Genomic DNA, 13,594 nt, shown 5'->3' on the forward strand with positions numbered 1-13,594 from the left:
GGTAGGTGGTAATCCTTGGTCAAGGTATGGACAGAAGTCCAGGTGGCAACTTCCAGAATGTCCCTGGTGGGCACTCCTCTGAGGATGCTGTGGAAGTGGAGGCTGCCCTAGTGGAATGGGTTCAAATAGATTTAGGGGCGGGTTTCTCATGTAATCTGCAGCAGAAATAGATACAGTGTGACATCCATTTGGAAATGACTTGCTTGGAAATTGCCTTCCCCTCTGCCCCTGGGACAAAGCTGACAAGCAGTTGGTCTGTTTTCCTGAAGGGTTTAGTACAGTTGAGATAGTATCAGAGCTGTCTGTACACATCTAGTGAGTGCAAAATTCTTTATCCCTTGTTTTGAGGGTGGTAAGGTTAGTTTTTCCAAAACATAATTCAGGTCCCAGGCTGGCGTGGGTGGCCTTCTGGGAGGTCTGATATTAGAAGCCCCTCTAAGGAATTCTTTAATCAATGGATGAGAGAACAGGGGCTGATCTGTGCCAAAATGAGCTGAAATGGCTAAGGTGTAGATTTTGATAGAAGAGAAGGAGAAGCCACTATTAAGTAGCTCCGCTAAGTAGTCCAGGATAAGAGGGATGGAAGGTTGTGAGGTATTGCCCCCTCTGGACTGGCTCCAGGAGCAGAATCTTTTCCATTTTCCTGCGTAAGATTTTCTGGTGCCAGGCCTTCTGGCCTCTGTGATAATGTTTATGACCGGTTTGCTTAACTGGGGCCCTTTGTTTGCCTTTAGAGTATTAGCTATGCTGAAAGTTTAAGAGTCTGCAAGTCTGGGTGCAGCATCCCCCCACACACAAACACCTGAGTCAAGAGGTCTGAGATCAGGGAAAGCTGCCTGGGAGACTGTAATGTCAGGCTGCGCAGTAAGGGGTACCAATGTTGCCAGGGCAGTCTAGAGCAATGAGGATGGCCTTTAGTCTCTCCTCCCTTATTCTGACCAATACCTTGGGAATAAGAGGCAGAGGAGGGAAGGAGGGAATGCGTACACAAAGACAGTGCTCCAGGGGAAGATCAAGGCATCCACCTTCCACGCTAGGTGGTGATACTCCCTGGTGCAGAATTTTTTCAGCTGATGGGTGAGATGCGAAGCAAAGAGATCCACCTCCGGAGTCCCACACTTCAGAGTGAATTGTAAAAAGATTTTTCTGTGAAGCTGCCATTCTTGGGGGTCCAGTAAGTTTCTGCTTAAGTGGTCTGCCAGGGTATTGTTGATCCCTGGTAGGTATAGGGCTATTAGGTGTAATCCCATGGAAGAGGCTGTCAGCCAGAGGTTCATGGCTAGCCTGCAGAAAGGGTAAGATTGGGTCTCTCCATGTTTGTTGATGTACCGCATTATTGTGGTGTTGTCTGTTGTGATAAGGAGACCCCCTGGCTTGAAATAGGGCATGAAAGATGTCAGAGCCTTTTGTACTGCCATCATTGCCTTCTGGTTGATGTGTAAGGGAAGCTGCTGGGCATCCCAATGACCTTGGGTGCAGCTGCCTTCTAGGTGAGCACCCCAAGGAATGTCTGAGGTGTCGGTGGTAATGGTCTGCCAGATTGGGCGAAGGGTGAAGGAAAGACTCTTGTTCTTGGCAAAGGCCCCTGCCCAACAAAGAAACTCAGCCCTTATACAGGGGATCGGGGGAGAGATGTATCTAGAGGTTGAGAGTGCTGACACCAAATGTTCTTTAGATACCATTGAAGTTTTCTTATGTGAAGCTTGGCCAGAGGAATTAGAAGGATACAAGATGCCATGTACTACAAGGCTTGCATGAGCTTCCTTGCAGTGAGGCAACTTCTGGAAGCCAGCTGGGTAAAGTAGAGAGGCAGGAAGCTCTGCTTTTCTGGGGATAGGAAGGCCATTTGGGATGCTGCGTCCAGCAGTGCTGCCAAAAAAATGGTCTTCCTGGAGGGTGTTTGCTTTGAGTTCTCCTCATTGATGGTGTACCCTAAGGAGGTTAGGAGGGTTTTGACAGAGAAGGTCTTTGAGTAGCTTTTCTTTGCACTCTGCCTGAATGAGGCAGTCGTCCAGATAAGGGTAAATTTGTTTATTTTTCTGCCTGTAAAAGGTTATGGCCGGGGCTAAGCATTTGGTGAATACCCTGGGAGCAGTAGATTAGCCAAAAGGTAGCGCAGAGAACTGAAAGTCTTGTGAGCCTGCTCTGAAGCAAAGGAATTTCCTGCAGTATTCCCTTATGGGGATGTGGAGGTAGGCATCTTTTATATATAGGGTAACTAACCAGGCGTTTTAGTCAGCATAGACAGCAGCTGCTACAAGTTAGCATTTTGAATTTGGGGACCACCAGGGAGGTGTTAGGAATGGATAGATCCAGGATGGGGCACCAGGTGCTCTCTTTTCTGGGAACAAGGAATAGTCTGGAATAAAAGCCTTTGCCTTTTCAATCTGTGGGGACAGGTTCTACTACCCCTTGGAATATGAGAGTTTGGACTTGTTTCAATGCCTCTGCCCAGTGATTTGGAGGCAAGTCTGGGTACCCTCTTGGAATTGGGGGTTCACTAAAGGAGAAATGGTATCCCTGGCAAATGCTCTTTAAGACACAGTTCGTAGAGAGAAACCACCTTTATAAAACAGCAAACGGCAAACCTTTCGGGTATGCAGCCCAAAAAATCATGTGACAAAATAAATAAAACATAAAAAAGACATAAAAAAGACTTCAAGTAATAAAACTAATGCATAAAAATGTAATGCATCAAGAACATACAACACATTAAAACCCATCCTTATTAAATTGCAACAAACTAAACTATATTGTTAGATTTATTATTGTTTGATATGTTCAATGTGTTGTATGTTCTTGATGCATTATATTTTTATGCATTAGTTTTATTACTTGAAGTCTTTTTTATGTTGTTTTATTTATTTTGTCAGATGATTTTTTGGGCTGCATGTCATGTGATACTTTGAGATGCATTTAAACTCAACTGGTTTTAGAGTGTGTATTAGCACTGAAAAAGGGTTATACCCGAAAGCTTTGCCGTTTGCTGTTTTATAAAGGTTTTTCTCTACGAACTGTCTTACTTATAGATTATTTGCAGCTTTTGTATTTTGTAAATGCTCTTTAAGACCCATGGGTCCTTTGTTACAGAAAACCAATATTCTTTGCAGAAGGAAAGCCTCCCTCCTAATATTTCGTGAGTGAAAAGTGGGCAGAGGGGGGAGAGGAAGTAATTGAGAGTTTTTGCCATAGAGGGATGGCTTAGAACTCCCTGTCTTTGGAGCGGAAGTGGTTCACTGTTTGGTTCTTTGCTGTACCTGGGATAGAAGCCTGAGGGGGTCTGTCCCTGGGGGGTTTATCTTGCCCCTGTCTGCTAGGTGCAGGAAAGGACCAGTGTTTTGAAGGAAAATTCTTGCTGAACCTAGGAGGTTGCACCCAAAAGAAACCTTTTACTGTTTGCATAGATTTTGCTTAGTCTTCCATCTTTTTAAGCACCTCTTCTGCTTTTACTGCAAACAAGCAATCCTTATCCAAGGGTGCATCAATTAATTTAGATTTGACATGCTCAGGGAGAGGTAGTTCCCTTCAACCATGCATGTCTCCTAATGACAGATCCTGACACTGCTGCCCTGCTTGATGCTTCTAGGGCGTCATCCACAGTGTAATGAGCGTTTGGCCACTTGACAAGTAGAGTGCAGTAAATCTGCTAACTCTTTCGAATTGGCACACTCAGGAAAGGCTAAAATCTTTTGCTTTAACAGCTCCAAAGTGTGCTGTTGACATTTTAACATGTGGAACTGACAGTTGAGTGCTCTGATAGCTAAGGTTGCAGAGGTGTATACTTTTTTTAACCCATCTGTCCAGAGCTCTGGAATCCATGTCAGAAGGAACAGGATTCTTTGCAGAACTACCCTTAACTCATTTTGGTCCCAGTGTAATGACCTCTGTGTCTGCTGCAGGATTTCTGTACAGGTGTTTGTAAGAATCTGGTACGCTAATACCTGTCAGGTTTACTGGGAGCAGGTGGGAGGGCATCAGGAGCTAAGCTGGATTCAGGGAAGACATCATCCACCACCTCTAAGATAGGGGGATGGCCAAGGATCTGTGCTGGGTCAGGTCTAGAAACTCTTAGTCTTTTCTTAGTCTGAGGGAAGCCCTGGGGTTCCCAGTGAAAATGATCCCCGAGAATGTGAAGGGTTTCCCCAAAGGAAAGACTCCTCAGAATCCTGTTCAATCAGTACTCCGGGAGAAGGGTCTCTTTTCCTTTTAGAAGTTGTGGCCTGACTGCCACTGATAAGGGAGATGAGATCCTCCTCCATTTTAAGCATTTGAGCTTGGAGTGGTGGAGCAGAAGAAAGATGGTGGTTACAGGTAGATTTACTAGGAGTAGTCTTGCTTCTAGGCCTAGAGTATCCCTCAGTCTGAGGACAACGGTAATCAGATGAGAAGATGTCAGTTTCTGCCGAGATTTGGTAGTGCGAGAAGCCTCCTCGGAAGCCAGTACCTGCGTCGTGGCTCTGGATCCAACCAAGGTAGAGACAACCAAAGGCTTGGAAGATGAAGATTTCTGCGGCATACCGGACTCCAAAAGGGTCTCGGTAGAGGCCTGCAAAAGTATCGGATCTGGCATCAGGGGCTGCAAGAGTGCCTCACTGAATTCCGGAGAACTGATGACCTGCTTAGCGGTAGAGTCGTCAGAAGGCTTAGCCTTGTGTGGTCTGTCTCTATCGTTACTTTTTTTGGAATGTCTACAGAATGTTGGCTGATGGATGCCATTTCGGAATGCAAAGACGGAAGACAAAAATACCAGTCTACAATAAGAGCTCTACGACAAATATTTCTTGTGTTAAAGAGGGCACAGAACCGGCAGCAGGGGGCATAGTGGTCTGAGCCTAAACAAGTGACGCAGTAAGAATGGAAGTCTCTGTGTGGGATTTGCTTTTCACAGGCGAGACAATTGTTAACTTTTTCGGACATCGGTTAGTGCAAGAAAAAAGGATCCCCAACGGGGTACTTCGCTTTAGACGTTTTCAGCTGTAATTCGACACTCTGGTAGCGACCGACCAGCACACTTGCGAACTGCTTCTGTTATGGTCTCCACGGCAAGTAAGACTGATGTAATGGCGTCGGCTGCCTTGCTTTATAGCACTAACGACCTGACGCCAGTCTGCAAGCGACAGCAGCAGACGCAGAAAAACAATGACTCTGGTATTAGGGCCAGCCGAGGGCTACCACAGCAGGGATATCCCACAGGTGATGACTGCAACAGAGAAACACAAAGGTAATCAGTCTTGCCACATTATTATGCCTTTCAGTATACAGTCCTTCTGTCATTAGTATGTCACAACCAGCAACAAGGTGTGCATCTGTTTCCAATTCTGTTTCACAAAAAAAGAAGTTATGTACTCACCATAACGTTCCATGTATGTAGTCCATCTCACCGAACATTATTACGTGTGGGTTCAGAGCCGATCCTCGGCTCCGACTCGGCCACTTTTAGAAAGGCTGAAAACTTCTGATTAGCTCGTGGCTAGGAGGTATCCCATGGTGCATGAGCACACTCCCCAGATCTTGTTTGCTGTTAGTCTATAAAAGGAGAAAAAGTAGAAAAGGAGAGCAAAGGTACGGAAGAAAATAATAAAAGTGTCCTTTAAGGTAAAAAAAAACACCATAGAAACTGTTTCCATATCCTCCAGGAAGGGGGCTGGTGGGTGGGTTTGTAATAATGTTCGGCAAGATGGACTACATACATGGAACATTATGGTGAGTACATAACGTCTTTATGTTATGTAGTCCTATCTCGCCTCCATTATTACGTTTGGGACAGCGTCCCTAGCATCTCGTACGGGTGGCTCACTAGAAAATACTCCCGAGTACCGTGGAACCAAATGATGCCCTACCCCTGGAAGTTAGGTCCAATTTGTAATGGGTAATGAAGGTATGAGGGATAGCCCATGTTGCTGCTGCACATACATAATCAATAGGAGTCCTGGCTTGGAAGGCAGCAGAAGTAGAAAATGATCTGGTAGAATGCGCTCTGACTTTAAGGGGCAACTCTCTTCCTTCATAAGTATAAATGAAAGGGATGCAGTTAGAGATCCAGTTTGATAGTGTGACCTTAGAAACTGGCAAACCCATTCTTGTTTCAGCAAAGAAAACTAAAAGCTGGTCTGATTTTCTAAATTCTTTAGTTCTGTGGATGTAGAAATGCAATTGCCTGTGCACATCCAGTTGGTGAAATCTATACTCTGCTTTATTGGTGCAACTGGGGAAGAATACTGGCAATTCGATAGTTTGATTCAAATGAAAATGGGAGCAGACCTTGGGGATAAAGGAAGGATTAGTCCGGAGAGAGACCCTATCTTTGTGAAAAATTAAGTATGGAGGTTTAACTGATGGGGCTTGCAGTTCGGAAACTCGTCTGGCTGAAGTTACCACCACCAGAAAAAGAGTCTTCCACGACAGAAATTTCAAATGACAGCTATGGGCTGGTTCAAAAGGTGGCAAAGTAAGTTAAGAAAGGACTAGATTTAGATCCCAGGGAGGGATGGGATCTTGAACGGGAGGTCTTAACATCATAGAACCTTTGAGAAAAGCCTTGCAAAGTTTGTGGGACATAAGGTTAGAATCATTAATTCCCACATGAAAATTAGATATCGCTGCTAGCTGAACTCTTGAGTGTAGCAGCTGCTGATCCCTGGTGAAAAAGTTCCGATAGGAACTCTAAGACAATAGGAATAAGAGCTGTAAATGGATTAACCTTTCTGTTGTCTGCCCATGTAAAAAATCTCTTCCATTTGCTGTTATACAATTTTCTAGTCGAGGGCTTATGAGAAGAGGTAATGATATGGGTTACAGCTGGAGACAGATTGTGAAGCCTGACTAAGGATGGAACTGGAGCAGCAATGCTGTCAGTTTGAGAGTGTGGAGACAGGGATGAAGAGAACCTGACTTGTGTCAAGAGGTCTGGAACTGGGTCCAGGGTCCATGGGATAGGCTAACAGGTGAGGCCCAAGGGAAGGGAACCAAATCTGACGAGGCCAGTAAGGAGTGATGAGGATCATCTTGCTTCCCAACAAAATTGCTTTCTGTATAACCTTGGGAATGAGTGGAAAAGGAGGAAATGCATAAAGAAGTCCCGGTGGCCAATCGTGGACGAGTGCATCTCTCGGAGACTCTCCCGGAGGGGGAATGAGGGAGAAATAGGTGCTGCATTTGGCGTTGGTAGGGCTGGCAAAGAGATCGCAGCAGGGTTGTCCCCATTTGTGGAAGAGCTGACGGGCCACTTTCTGCTTCAAAGACCATTCGTGAGGTAACAAAACTGCCCTGCTTAGCTTGTCTGCTATCACATTGGATGTCCCCGGGATGTGCGTTGTAGTGAGAAAGCATTGGGAAGAAAACGCCCAGTTCCAAATTCACAGGGCCTCTCGACATAAGGGGTAAGACCTGGTTCCTCCTTGCTTGTTTAGATACCATAACACCGACATGTTGTCCGTCTGGATAGCTATCATCCCTAGAGGTTGAAAGTCGTGAAGTGCTTGCAACACTAGAAGCACCGCTCTTACCTCTAGGACACCGATATGCAGATGGACCTCATGATCTTGCCATGTGCCTTGGACAGTCCTGCCTAGATAATGCCCCCCTCCCCAATCTGAGAGGCATCCGTGGTCACAGTGGCAACTGGTTTGTGCGGTACAAAGGGAGTCCCTGTGGAAAGGAGACCTGGCTGAATCTACCAACGGAGATCCTTTTTGCAAGAATCTGGGATTAGTATCTGGTGATGCAGAGGCAACTGCTGAAAAGACCACTGGGAAGACAGGAGTCAGTGGAGTATTCTCATATGTAGTCTTGCTAATGGTACCAATGTTATAGTCAACGCCATTGTTCCAAGAAGTTGCAACACCACCTTCACTTTGACTCTTCGAAGGGGAAGTATCCTGTAAATCTGCTGTGAAAGATTTTGTATTCTGTCTGTTGGTAGTCTGGCTATCATAGAGACCGTGTCTATGTTTGTTCCTATAAAGGTTATAGATTGAGCGGGCAAAGTTAAGGATTTTCTCCAATTTATAGATTCCCAACTGGGAGAAGAGCTTGACTGTGGAGTCTCTGGATTGAACTAGAAGATGCCTGGTGGTGGCAGTCAGGAGCCAATCGTCCAGGTATGGAAAAACTTGGATTCCCTGACACCTCAAATAGGCTGTCACTACTGCCATGCATTTGGTGAACACCCAGGGGGCTGTGGTGAAACCAAAAGGCAGCGCCCGAAACTGGTAATGATTGGCTCCCAGCCGGAAGCGTAGAAAACTCCTTGATGCTTTGTCCATCTTGATGTGGTAGTAGGCATCTTGGAGGTTTATTGAGCACATCCAACTTTCTTTCCATAACAGAGGGAGTATGGATTGTAGAGTGATCATTCGTAACTTGGGCTTCTTTACATACTCGTTTAACCTGCTGAGGTCTAAAATGGATCTCCAGTCTCCTGCTCTTTTTGGAACTAAAAAGAATCTGGAGTATGTTCCGAATCCTGTCTGGTCTGCTGGGAGCTGTTGGATGACTTTTTAATAGCAGCATTTCTATCTCTATAGCTGCTTGATCCCTGTGATTGGGTGGTACATCTGGGATCCTTTTGTGAGGGCGTGGTGGAAGGGAAAAGGGTATAGAGTAACCTCTGGTAATAATGTCTTGTACCCACTTGTCTTGGGTGATATTTAGCCAGGCTTCTGGGTATAAATACAGGCGACCCCCGACCGGCTCCAGAGACGCACAGTCGGGTTCCACATCAGGAACGTTGATAGGGACAGTCACGAAAGGAATAGCGACCTCCCTGATTTTGTGGGCCTCCCCTGCCTCTAGGGCGACGTCTACCATTCGTTCCTCCTCCCCTGCCTCTGAAGGAGGAATCACCCTGTGTATCTTGGAAAGACCTCTGATTTCTTGAACCACATTTTGCCACTCTTCTGACCTTTAGGGTAAGGTCTAGAAGGAATGGTAAAACGGACTCCCATGGCAGAGAGTGTCTTTCCTTCCTGTTCACACCTGGTGAGGGTATCTTTCACCTTGGGTCCAAAAAGAGAGGATCCGTCAATGGGAGCATTGGTGAATGTAGACTTGAAAGGTTCAGCAAAATTGCATAGGCACAGCCAGGAGTGTCTTCTTAAGGAGACTCCTGAACCAGCCGCCCTACTCGCACCATCAGCTGCCTATGAGATCAGCCTCATGGAAGAGTTAACAATGGATGTTAAGGTAGCCATCTGAGTTGATACCATAGATGGGACTCCTTCAGTAGAGGTACCTTGAAGAGAATCTCCTAACTCCTTCAGGAGATCTCTCTGAAGTCTCGTGAAGTGTGATAGATAATTCAGCAACCGGAGTGTAAAGGCCACTGAAGAGAAGATATGCTTCCTGCATCTATCCATCGTTTGGGATTCTTTATTGGGAGGATGGATAGAAGTCATCTCTGCTAGCTCCTTCTTAGTGGCCGCCACCGCCACCACCATGGCATCTACAGGTAAGCCTTTGGACAAAACTTCTTTGTCTTTAGGGGCAGAAAGAAACTTGTTTGGTCTCCTGGGGTCCGGACCGGTTCCATGGCATCAGGAGTCTGCCATGCCTTCTGACCCACAAGATCCAATAACTCATCAAATGGGGAGACACCCATGAAGCTGAGGGTTGAGACCCGAAAGCCTTCAGGTACACTGACTCCTCATCAGACAGGGTAACAGTGGGCCAGCCGCCTCTCTGCCTGAGGATCTCCAAGATGTCTGCAAAGGAGACATCTTCAGAGGATGACTTAGGGGACCCCTCTGACTCATCGAGGTCAGTGTCAGATGTGAGAGACTCATCAGGGGAGTCTACATGCTTCCTCTTACATGATCTCTTCCAAGGGGGCTCCTCAGCGGGGTTCTCTGGGGAGGCCTTGGAAGATTGGGGGCCACTCAAGTGGGGGTCCTGAGGCTGTGGGTCTCTGCCATCTGGGGGAAGAAAAGATGCTGAGACTGTAGTCGGTGCTTGAGGGAGTATAGCATCGGTACTTCTATGTGGGGCGGATGAGCTATACAGCATGCTCCTCATCTTCACGAAGACGGATTCCTCTGGCTCAGAAGAACGCCTCAGTTCGAAAGAAACCAGCGGTGCCGATGGCTCCAGAAGGATCGGCTCTGAGAACAATGTATGGTCAGAGCTCACTCGGGCTGATGCACCAAGAGAGAGACTCAGCACCAAAGAAGTTAGATTCCAAGTGTCCCCATCGGGGCCGACCGAGGAGCTTCGGACCCTAGACACTTTAGACAGCGCCGAGAGTGTCGGAGCGGAACTCTGCTCCGAGATAACCGCACAAGGTGCTGGAACCGAAGACTCCACTGTAGTCGGTATGGGCAATATTGGCTCCGAAGGCCTAATCTGGGTTGGAAGAGGAATCACAAGATAGGTAGAAGGAGTCGGCTCCGAGATAAAGTGGGTCGGAGCTGAAAAAAATTTTGGCAAGGCCGACGACTTGAGGATGCTAAGCACCACTCTCTCGAGGTCTTCTTCAGATAGACTCCTAGAGGATCTGGAGGACAGCGTGGGTGACCTTGTTTTCTGTAGTATCAGCGATTTAAGGCTAGGGGAGACTGGTGGAATATCCGTTGACCGGCTCAGAAGAGGGCTGCTAGTAATCAGCACCGAAACAACTTGCTACCGATACTGCAGGGTCTATGTCCAAAATCTCAATCGGCCCCGAAGACTGTGGAGACGAAGAGAAAGATACCAACTCCGCTTTGAGTAACTTCTGTGGTGGTTCAGAGGCAGAAGTTGGTGCCGAAGAAGGCCGTTTTGAAGTTTTACCCTTATCCCTCCTAGAAGACTGCAATTTAGGAGAGTAAGAGGAAATGGCTAAATCTTCTTCGAAGGAAGGTTTCAACAGACCTTTTAAGATAAGTTTATTCTTCCGTTCCTGGAGCACTCTAGGGCTAAAAGAATGGCAGAAAAGGCAGGTTTCTTGCAGGTGTATGGCCCCCTAAGCAATATACACAAACGCTGTGTCCATCAGTGATGGACATTTTTTGTGAACACTTAATGCACTTCTTAAAGCCTGACGGTTTGTGTTCTTTAGATTCCTTAGACATATTGACAGCCATGAAAGGCCAACACACTCACACAAGAGAGGAACTAGATCCTCTAACTTAAACAGATCTAGCCCTACACACTGTAAGAAAAGGGAAAGGGGGGAGGGCTAGGTCCTCTAACTTAAACGAACCTAGTGTGAAGAACAAAAAAGGGACGAAACTAGAACCTTTAACTTAAACAGTCTAGTCAAAGCAAAAAACACACACACTCGCGGGATACCACACAGCAACAGGCCCAGAAATACAAAATACGAAAAACAAGTCAAATCCGGTAGAAGACACAAACAGGAAGTCACAAAATGACTCATCAGTAATAAGCTAAGATAGAGGAATTGTCTAGAAGCAATAAATTCCTGAAAAGGAAGTAATATTAATAAAAAAAATGTATCACTTAGCCACGGCCAACCAAGAAAGCTTCTGGATGAAGACCCGGCAAATAAGATCTGGGGAGTGTGCTCATGCACCATGGGATACCTCCTAGCCACAAGCCAATCAGAAGTTTTCAGGCTTTCTAAAAGCGGCCGAGTCGGAGCCGGGGATCGGCTCCGAACCCACACGTAATAATGGAGGCATGATAGGACTACATAACATCCTACGTTTGTCTGTTTCTCCCACATGTTCAATGGTCTTTGTAAACCAACGTGTACAGAGTCCACTATCTTGGACTGCGAATATTAACCTTTCATCTTTTGGTTTGAATTCGCCTCTCCTTAACCCTTCCTACATTCCATCCTGATCAACATGAGGTTAACAGTGTGATTACTGTGATTGCTACCAAGATATACTGCATAGCGTTCAATAAGGAGAATGATGCGTATTGCTAGCAGTTACTTGACAAAGGTCTATTTGGTTACATTATGTGAACTTGAGAGGTGTGGACAGCCTTTAACTACCCTACTTAGCTGCAGTAACAGAAATTGTGTAACTATGTATATAATCTATTGTACATATGGGCAAAATTGTCAGTTCTACCCTGGAAGGCAGAGGTACCACTGCTGACTGTCCAAGTGAATATAATTAGATATTTACAACAAGACGTTACTATATTGTTACAGAAACTGGAAAGTCTAAGAACTGGGTGAAGAAATGAGTCTTGCTAGTTAAGGTGTTGAGACATCTGTGGATTTCTTTACAGTGCTATATGACTTCTTTTGTTTAGGGCTAGCCAACTCTACACTGAACCATGAATGTGCATAGTCCAAGTTTACAATTTAAACACTGTGCATGAATGTTAATGTGCTACTTACTGTTTGTAGTTTAACATTACAGTTTAAGAACTACCTTGATGTTAATCGTCCCATTCCAACCATGCATGAATAATAAAACCCGTAACAAATGTGGTACTGTAGGGGTCATACTACACTGCTGGCCTCAACCCTGACAGCTGATGCAACTCTGCACTGAAAGGATGGGTTGCCCTGTGTCAGTTTTCACTTACTTTTTGGAATTTGTTACAAACTCTGGAGTGTGCATGTCATAACAGTCACTGGTCTGCTCCTTCTGCCTATTGTGCAGCAAAGAAATTTGGCCAGGGCACTAGGGAACTTCCCATAGTCTTTTCAATAGGTGCTGTGGAACTTATACATCCACCTGAGCTACCACTAAACTAAGTCAGGCAAATGGGGCTCGGTTTAATGTCTGATCTGAAGGCTAACACTCAGGAGTGTAGCCTCTCCTCACTTTTTATGCTGCATTGTACTGTCAGCAATCCAGCTGTCTGGTGTGGGAATAAAACTCACACCATAACTGTAAACAGTTTGTGTGTTATTTTTACAAAATTTTGTTTGTATTATGTAATTCTCATTTATCTGTTTCAAGTTGACTGCTGATAATTCTCTCTACTGAACTTAGTGTATTAAGAAATCATAAATAAACAGAATTTTGACAAAAAAAAAAAACCTCAGCCTTTTGCATCAAATGTGCTGCTTGCTGCACCACAGTTTCTCCTCCTGCTTTGTTTCAGATCAAGTGCCAATTTTTTTCTTAACCATTTCTTTTTACTGTAATTATGCTCTTACCCTGTAAACTGGGTTTTATTCTAAAATATGTGTTTTTTTAGATTAGTTAGATCAATGAAGCTATATTTATTTAGTTAAAAAATACTTTTGCACTTTGCACTGAGCAAATGTCCATTTTTTTTCTGACTCAGTGCCATCTGGCAGCATTACCTAATGATTTCATAAGGTAGAAAAAAGGCATGCAAGTTCAACTCCCTGAGATACTGAACTGAAGGAATTCTCGCTGTGCCAGTAACATGTACTTGAATTCTATTAACATTCTATGTTCTCAAAAATCATTACCTATTCTGATCAGAGCCCACTTACCAAAAAAAGTTAGTGAGGCAGCAGAATCCAGCCAATGTTCTCAGGTGCAACAGCTCTGCCTATATGTCAGACGTGGTATTACTAGCAGACAGCCAGGTCTAACATACAGGTAGAGCTGCATGACCATTAGGCTGTTGGGTTACATGGTGGTCAAAATGAAGGACAGGTCTGTTGAGCCAATAGCCAAACTGGAAATATCAAATTGTTAAAACAAGTACTGTGAAT

General features: G+C 45.2%; 1 protein-coding gene across 2 annotated transcripts in view; it reads right to left on the minus strand.

Annotated features, from left to right (window-relative positions):
- The window catches only part of LOC122787746, a 963,913-nt gene that overhangs the window by 692,463 nt on the left and 257,856 nt on the right, over window positions 1-13,594 (minus strand). The gene's annotated exons all lie outside the window — the stretch shown is intronic.

Source organism: Protopterus annectens, chromosome 13.part0, assembly GCF_019279795.1.
Source record: "Protopterus annectens isolate FY-2018-M chromosome 13.part0, PAN1.0, whole genome shotgun sequence".
NCBI lineage: Eukaryota > Metazoa > Chordata > Ceratodontiformes > Protopteridae > Protopterus > Protopterus annectens.